A 7,676-nucleotide genomic window follows, 5' to 3' on the forward strand; every position below is an offset into this window, starting at 1 on the left:
CTGTAAGAGGAAATGGGGAGACATTTTTCTTTTAAACGGGCGGTGCCTCGTGTGATGTAGAAAAGTAATTTATATAAATGAAATGCACAATGGAAGCTCACGCTAGGTATATAATGTTTGGTTACACCCGAACTTAGACACATTTACTTGATAGGGTTACATTGTCCACTCCAGAGTGTATTAAATTTGAGCTGGTTTTGATATAGCAATTTATATACAGAGTCTATATCCGCTTGAATTTTTGATATGGCTTCAGTTACGGATGGGCAACTTATCGTCAACAATGCATCATCTGCAAATAGTCTTATTTTACAGTGACTCAAACAAGTTTTAATATCACTTATGTATAAAATGAAGAGAATCGCGGTCGCATTAAGGTGGCAAACACACTATAGCAATTGTTATTGGCAATTTATTACCGCAAAAAAAATGTATAACTGCGTTCGGTTCCGAGAAAAGTGAGTGTCTGCTAGCTTTTGACTCAAGCCAGCAGACACTTCGTGAAAACACGACGTACAGCTTCCGAACGTCTTGAATAGTTTATATTACATTTAGTGACAATTTATTACCGCAAAAAAAATGTCGAGCTACGTCCGGTTCCGAGAAAAGTGAGTGTCTGCTAGCTCAAAACTCAAGCCAGCAGACACTTCGTGAAAACACGACGCACAGTGTATTATTTTCATGTTCTAGAAAATATTAATTCATATTATTGAATTTAAAAATTCTTTGGAAATTCTATTTAGAAATGCGTAATTAAGCAAAAAATAAAAAACTAGGAAATTTTAACAAGGTTGAATCGACTAACGGAGCTTTATTTGGAAGCATATCAATTGAGAACAAGTAAGGAAGGCTAAGTTCGGGTGTAACCGAACATTACATACTCAGCTGAGAGCTTTGGAGACAAAATAAAGGAAAATCACCATTTAGGAAAATGAACCTACGGTAACCCTGGAATGTGTTTGTATGACGTGTATCAAATGGAAAGTATTAAAGAGTATTTTAATAGGGAGTAGGCCATTGTTCTACGGGTGGACGCCATTTAGGGATATTGCCATAAAGGTAGCCCAGGGCTGACTCTAGAATTTGTTTGTTCTATGGGTGTCACCCATAGAACAAAGGCCCACTCCCTTTTAAAACACTTATTACACTTTTCGTTTGACACCCATATTGTACAAACGCATTCTAAAGTCAACCCAGGACCACTTTTATAACGATATTCCGTAATGCGTCCACCTATAGAACTTAGGCCCACTCCCTTTTAAAATACTCATTAACACCTTTCATTTGATATCCATATTGTACAAACAAATTCTAGAGTCACCCCTGGTCCACGTTTATGGCGATATCTCGAAAAGGCGTCCACATATAGAACTAAGGCCCACGCCCTCTTAAAATACTCATTAACACCTTTCATTTGATACTCATATCGTACAAACAAATTCTAGAGTCACCCCTGGTCCATCTTTATGGCGATATCTCGAAAAGGCGTACATCTATAGAACTTAGGCCCACGCTCTTTTAAAATACTCATTAATACCTTTTGTTTGATACCCATATCGTACAAAATAAATTCTATAGTCACCCTTGGTCCACCTTTATGGCGATATCTCGAAAAGACGTCCACCTATAGAACTTAGGCCCACTCACTTTTAAAATTATCATTAACACATTTCATTTGATACCCATATCGTACAAACAAATTCTCGAGTCAGGTCTGGTCCACCTTTATGGCGATATCCCTAAATGGCGTCCATCTATAGATCTATGGCCCACTTCCTCTTAAAATACTCTTTAATACCTTCCATTTGATACACATGTCATACAAACACATTCCAGGGTTACCCTAGGTTCCTTTTACAACATGGTGATTTCCCTTACTTTGTCTTCACAGCTCTCAAATGAGTATGTAATGTTCGGTTACACCCGACCTTAGCCTTCCTTACTTGTTTTGATTCATTTTTACTTACGGTGGACGCCTTTTCGAGATATCACCATAAAGGTGGACCAGAGGTGACTCTAGAATTTTTTTGTACGATATTGGTTTCAAATGAAAGGTGTTAATGACTATTTTAAAAGGGAGTTGGCCTTAGTTCTATATGTGGACGCCTTTTCGAGATATCGCCATAAAGGTGGGTCAGGGGCGATTCTACAATTTGTTTGTACGATATGGGTATCAAACGAAAGGTGTTAATGAGTATTTTAAAAGGGCGTGGACCTTAGTTCTATAGGTGGACGCCTTTTAGAGATATCGCCATAAAGGTGGACCAGGGGTGACTCTATAATGAGTTTGTACGATATGGGTATCAAATTAAAGTTATTAAGGAGGGTTTTAAAAGGGAGTGGTGGTGGTTGTGTATGTGAAGGCGCTTTCGAGATGTCGAACAAAATGTGGACCAGGGTGACCCAGAACATCATCTGTCCGGTACCCAGAACATCATCTGTCCGGTACCGCTAATTTATTTATATATGTAATACCACGAACAGTTTTCCTGCCAAGATTCCAAGGGCTTTTGATTTCGCCCTGCAGAACTTTTCATTTATTTTCTTCTACTTAATATGGTAGGTGTCACGCCCATTTTACAAAGATTTTTCTAAAGTTATATTTTGCGTCAATAAACCATTCCTATTGCCATGTTTCATCCATTTTTTCGTATTTGGTATAGAATTATGGCATTTTTTTCATTTTTCGTAATAGTGGGCGTGGTCATATTCGGATTTCGGCCATTTTTTATACCAATACAAAGTGAGTTCACATAAGTACGTGAACTGAGTTTAGTAAAGATATTTCGACTTTTGTTCAAGTTATCGTGTTAACGGCCGAGCGAAAGGACAGACGGTCGACTGTGTATAAAAACTGGGCGTGGCTTCAACCGATTTCGCCCTTTTCACAGAAATGAGTTATCGTCCTAGAATCTAAGCCGCTACCAAATTTCACAAGGACTGCTAAATTTTTGTTCGACTTATGGCATTAAAAGTATGCTAAACAAATTAAATGAAAAAGGGCGGAGCCAAGCCCATTTTGAAATTTTCTTTTATTTTTGTATTTTGTTGCGCCATATCCTTACTGCAGTTGAATGTTGACATAATTTACTTATATACTGTAAAGATATTATATTTTTTGTTAAAATTTTACTTTAAAAAATTTTTTTTTAAAGTGGGCGTAGTCGTTCTCCGATTTTGCTAATTTTTACTAAGCATACATATAGTAATAGGAGTAACGTTCCTGCCAAATGTCATCATGATAGCTTCAACGACTGCCAAGTTACAGCTTGCAAAATTTTAAATTAACTTCTTTTGAAAGTGGGCGGTGCCACGCCCATTGTCCAAAATTTTACTAACTTGCTATTCTGCGTCATAAGTTCAACTCACCTACCAAGTTTCATCGCTTTATCCGTCTTTGGTAATGAATTATCGCATTTTTTCTGTTTTTCGAAATTTTCGATATCGAAAAAGTGGGCGTGGTTATAGTCCGATAACGTTCATTTTAAACAGCGATCTGAGATGAGTGCCCAGGAACATACATACCAAATGTCATCAAGATACCGCAAAATTTACTCATGTTATCGTGTTAAAGGACATACGGACGGACGGACGGACATGGCTCAATCAAATTTGTTTTCGATACTGATGATTTTGATATATGGAAGTCTATATCTATCTCGATTCCTTTAACCTGTACAACCAGCCGTTATCCAATCAAAGTTAATACACTCTGTGAGCTCTTCTCAACTGAGTATAAAAAGTTTTAACTGGAATTTTTGCCATTGAATGTGAAAGTTTAAATTTCTGGCCTACTGTGAGTTATTATACTTCAATTGCTAAAATATTATAATATTGTTTTTATTTTCTGAGGTATCCTTATTTTCTAAATATACATTTTTGTGATTTTAATTGAACAGGAATTAGTTTTTCATGTTATAGTGGGATAATGTTAAATTAAGTAAAATTTTTGAAATGTTTTGAATTCGTAAGACCAGCAATTACGTTATCCGCGTTTATCCGCTTTAACTTTTATCTAAACTTGTTTCCTACTATTCGTATAACAAAAATAGTACAACTTTAGCTGCAGGAAAATGCAGGTTTTCATGTAATACTTTGTTTTCAGGAAATATGGCAATTTCAAAGGACGAACTTTTCGAGAAAAAAATGACAGCTCAAAGTTGACTCCAATAAAAAAGCCGTTTAAAAATTTGTGAGTGGAAAAGTTGCAGACATATTTTAAAGATGAAGGGATGAACACTGATATCTTTTTCGTAGACTAGTCATCAATTCAAAAGGAAAAAATTATCACATTTGATGAGAAACTATTCAAAAGAAGAGTTGGCTTTTTCAACTGCGTATTTAGAACTACGATCTGGGGCTAAATAAAGTTATGCTGACATTTACCCAGCATATGAATTCCTCAGAAAAGAAAAAAATTGCATGCTATCCTCCAAAAGAATCCATTCTTATAACTGATCTGTCAGCGGAAGTCCTCCTGCAAGCGTTGGTGAACAAAACTATTGAAGGAACCGAAAAAAAGATTGTTGAAGAGAGAAAAAAAGATTTAAAGAAGACATGGAAGGCTTTGGGACGACCAATGATGGCAACACAGCCAGACGTTTTTCCAATGCCCATCAAATGCTGCGGAAATAAGGGGAGTTGACGAAAATCTTATTAAGCGATTTGCTTTCATACTTCAAACAATGTCATGTGGATTCGCCGTTGAGTCCGAAGCATTTCGAAAGTATGCCATTTTGACCACAAAAATTTTTGTACATTTGTACCCATGGTATTACATGCCATCGAGCATTCAAAAAATTTTGATTCATGGGGCAGATATTATTAATAAAGCATTACTTCCAACAGGAAAGCTCTCAGGGGAAGCACTTGAGAATAGAAATAAAGATTTTAAGAGATACAGGCAAAACAATATAACAAAGATGTCTCGTAAATATACAATGGAATATTTATTCAATATTTGTTTTTTGTCGTCGATCCCCTAATATACTATATTTCAGAAAAGAACTCGAATGAATTTAAGGCAAATGAGGCATTCGAAAGAGAAGTACTTAAGCTATTGTCAAACCCAGAAGCATATTTTGAACAAGGTTCCGACATCTCAGACCTAGGTGAAGAGTTCGACTCAAGTTTCAGCGATTAACTTAACGTTATCGACTTAGATTTTTTTGATTTTGATTACATTTATTTAACATTATTGCAATTACTTATTACTACAAACAAAAATATGATTTTCTTCACGATAATACCTTTTCTCTAATTCATTTTTTTTAACTTCGATATAACCTTTCTTAATTTAAATTTATTTAGCTTAATGAAAACTTAAAAAGTGGTGAAATAATAATAAATGTTTACAAATAATATATTTATTTTTATGTAAAAGCGTTAGTTGGTGAGTAGAGCTAGAAAAATTAATTATTTATTCCAATCGTGACTTTATATCAGCTAGGTTGATGATATATCACACTTTGCGACGTACATCTTCCGAACGACTTGAATAGTCTATATTACATTTATTGGCAATTTATTACCACAACAAAAAATGTATAGCTACGTCCGGTTCCGAGAAAACTGAGTGTCTGCTAGCTTAAAACTCAAGCCAGCAAACACTTCGTGAAAACACGACGTACAGCTTCCGAACGACTTGAATAGTTTATATTGCATTTATTGGCAATTTATTACTGCAAAAAAAAAAATATAGATGCGCCCGTTTCCGAAAAAAGTGAGTGTCTGCTAGCTTAAGGCCCAGGCCAGCAGACACTTCGTGAAAACACGGCGTACAGCTTCCGAACGACTTGAATAGTTTATATTACATTTTTGGCAATTTATTACCATAAAAAAATGTATAGCTGCGTCCGGTTCCGAGAAAAGTGAGTGTCTGCTAGCTTAAGGCCCAAGCCAACAGATACTCCGTGAAAACCAGACGTACAGCTTCCGAACGACTTGAATAGTTTATATTACATTTATTGGCAATTTATTACTACAAAAGAAATTTATAGCTGCGTCCGGTCTGGAGAAAATTGAGTGTCTGCTAGCTTAAGACCGAAGCCAGCAGACACTTCGCGAAAACACGACGTACAGATTCCGCACGATTTGAATAGTTTATATTACATATATTGGCAATTTATTACCGCAAAAAAATGCATATCTGCGTCCGGTCCCGAGAAAAGTGAGTGTCTGCTAGCATAAGACTCAAGCCAGCAGACACTTCGTGAAAACACGACGTACAGTTTCCGAACGACTTGAATAGTTTATATTACATTTACTGTCAATTTATTACCACAAAAAAAAAAAAAAATTTATAGCTGCGTCCGGTTCCGAGAAAATTGAGTGTCTGCTAGCCTAATATTCAAGCCAGCAGACAATTCGTGAAAACAAGACGTACAGCTTCCGAACGACTTTAATAGTTTATATTACATTTATTGGCAATTTATTACCACAAAAAGAAAATTTATAGCTGCGTCCGGTTCCGAGAAAAGTGAGTGTCTGCTACATTAAGACTCAAGCCAGCAGACACTTCGTGAAAACACGACTTACAGCTTCCGAACGACTTGAGTAGTTTATATTACATTTATTGGCATTTATTACCACAAAAAAAAAAAACAAAAATTATAGCTGTGTCCGGTTCCGAGAAAAGTGAGTGTCTGCTACATTAAGACCCAAGCCAGCAGACACTTCGTGACAACACGACGTACAGCTCCCTAACGACTACAATAATTTATACCTTATTTGTTGCCTAAATGTTTCGTTGTCCTGAAAACTATTTTCACTATACCAAAAGGAAAAATTAAACTTTTTATATTTTGCCCACCCTAATACACATAAATTATAACTTTCGAAGATCAGTGCAAAATCTTATTTCGAGAAGTTTTAAATACCGTGCGCGCAGGATTTCACAGCAATTTCCTACAAAATGATGTATAAATTCGTTGTTACAAAACTGTGTTGACCTGTGATATACATTTCCTCAGAATTTCGTAAATTTCAAAAACTCAACTTTGCGGAAATAAAAGAGTTTCGTAAAAAGTTGCGTAAAATTCAAGTTAGCACAAAAAATTATTTTTCCCATGTTAACGAAATTGGAAAATAGCTGGGTCCGGTTCCGAGAAAAGTGAGTATCCGCTGGCTTAAAGGCCGCGGCACAATGAATTTTTTCATATAGACGCGTTTTACACAAGCTTGTGCATTCCAGTAACATCGCGACAATCAAGCAAGATGTTGCGTTTATTAATATGAGGGAAATACTGGGCAATTGAAGTTTATTTCGCCTTGCCTATTCACATTCAAAATTTTGCGAATCGCTGTTATAAACATTCTCACTATACAAGAAATTTACTTCCCAACATATTTTGTACGCATATTCTTCATAAACCTTCCCATGTAATTTTGTATGGAGAAACTAAAATCGCGATGAGGCACTTATCAATATAAAAATTAAAATCTGCAATTTTTAAGGACCATCTTTTTCACTGTCCTGAACAATATTTTTACCATACCAAACGAAAAAATTTAACTTTTTATATCTGGCCCATCCTAAAGAACATAAATTATGAAATAAATTTTACATTTCTATACTCTTCATATACATCTATATTTGTGGTTAAAAAAACGCTTAGATAATGTTTAGGAAACCCATCTAGCGGCAATTATTGATGACTCGCGGCAGTGGCAAATAC

The 7,676-nt window shown here is 35.7% G+C and overlaps 1 long non-coding RNA gene across 1 annotated transcript; it reads left to right on the forward strand.

Annotated features, from left to right (window-relative positions):
• Positions 1-361: 361 nt before the first annotated feature.
• LOC137252036 (uncharacterized) lies at positions 362-5,269 on the forward strand. Its single transcript, XR_010953433.1, has 3 exons — positions 362-608; positions 744-840; positions 4,106-5,269. It is a non-coding gene; the product is annotated as an uncharacterized lncRNA (long non-coding RNA).
• The last annotated feature ends 2,407 nt before the right edge of the window (positions 5,270-7,676 follow it).

This window comes from Eurosta solidaginis, chromosome 5 (assembly GCF_040869045.1).
Source record: "Eurosta solidaginis isolate ZX-2024a chromosome 5, ASM4086904v1, whole genome shotgun sequence".
NCBI lineage: Eukaryota > Metazoa > Arthropoda > Insecta > Diptera > Tephritidae > Eurosta > Eurosta solidaginis.